The sequence below is a fragment of the Rutidosis leptorrhynchoides genome, chromosome 2 (assembly GCF_046630445.1).
Source record: "Rutidosis leptorrhynchoides isolate AG116_Rl617_1_P2 chromosome 2, CSIRO_AGI_Rlap_v1, whole genome shotgun sequence".
Lineage (NCBI taxonomy): Eukaryota > Viridiplantae > Streptophyta > Magnoliopsida > Asterales > Asteraceae > Rutidosis > Rutidosis leptorrhynchoides.
The window spans coordinates 585,821,153-585,822,422 of record NC_092334.1 but is presented as its reverse complement, the minus strand read 5'-3'; the positions used below and the strand labels follow the sequence as shown (position 1 = coordinate 585,822,422).

The 1,270-nt window shown below is 38.2% G+C and overlaps 1 non-coding gene across 1 annotated transcript; it reads left to right on the top strand.

Annotated features, from left to right (window-relative positions):
- The first annotated feature begins 776 nt into the window (after window positions 1-776).
- LOC139895000 (small nucleolar RNA R71) lies at window positions 777-883 on the top strand. Its single transcript, XR_011775472.1, has one exon. It is a non-coding gene; the product is annotated as a small nucleolar RNA R71 (small nucleolar RNA).
- The last annotated feature ends 387 nt before the right edge of the window (window positions 884-1,270 follow it).

Below are 1,270 nucleotides of genomic sequence, written 5' to 3'. Positions count from 1 at the left end.
GTAGCTTTCCTTGTTCCCTCTCACTCATCATGCTAGCAAGAGTACCTACGTGTTTTTCTATATTCAAAATGAAAGCTTGTTGAGTTCTTAATGACTGATCAAACCTCTCATTCGTTTGGGTTTGAGATATAATAAATTTTGTTTGAGATTCCATTAGCTTTGCCATCATTTCTTCTAGATTTGACTTTTTTTCTTCGGTTTGTTGTGGTGGTTTATACAAGCTAGGTCTTTGTTAATTGAAAGTGTTGTTTTGAGTTGGTTGGTTATTCGGACCTTGTTGGTTATACGAGTTATTGTTGGGTCCATTTGGATTGTAAAGAATGTTTTGATTTCGATTGAATTTTGGCCTTGGCGGTTGATAATTATTTTGATAATTATTTCCCGACCTTTGGTTCATGTAGGAAACATTCTCACATTGTTCCATCGTTTGTTCAATGTGACAATCTTTCGTTAAGTGTGGTCCACCGCATTGCTCACAACTAATTCATATTGCATGAATATCTTTAGTCATCTTTTCCATTCGTCTCTCGAAAGCATCTATTTTTGCGGAAACGGAATCAAAGTCATGGCTAGAATCGGCTCTAGCCGCTTTAGATGAACGAAAGATATCTTTTTCTTGGTGCCACTCATGCGAGTGGGAGCCTGTGTTATCAATGATTTTGTGAGCTTTGGTTGCGGTTTTCTTCATAATGGAACCACCAGCTGATGTGTCGATGTCTTTTCGTGTAGCGACGTCGACACCTTGGTAGAATATTTGTACTATTTGATAAGTGTCTAAACCGTGTTGAGGACATCCTCTCAACAACTTTCTGAATCTTATCCACGCCTCATATAATGTTTCATTTGGCTTTTGCGCGAACGTAACAATTTCTCCTTGAAGTCTTACGGATTTAGATGCCGGAAAGAATCTTTTAAGAAATTTCTCAACTAAAACATCCCATGTATCAATTGCTCCCTCAGGTAACGATTCTAACCAATCTTTGGCTTCTCCCTTTAAAGTCCAGGGAAATAACATGAGATAGATCTGTTCATCCTCAACTTCTCTGATTTTGAATAAAGTACAGATCCTATTAAAGGTTCGAAGATGTTCGTTTGGATCTTCTTTTGGCGTACCACTATATTGGCATTGATTAGTTACCATGTGTAGGATTTGTCCTTTGATTTCATAAGCTGGTGCATTAACATCTGGCTTAATAATGGCGTGACCTTGGCCAGTGCGTGTGGCTCTCATTCGGTCTTCCATACTTTGAGGTTCCGTTATTTTCATATT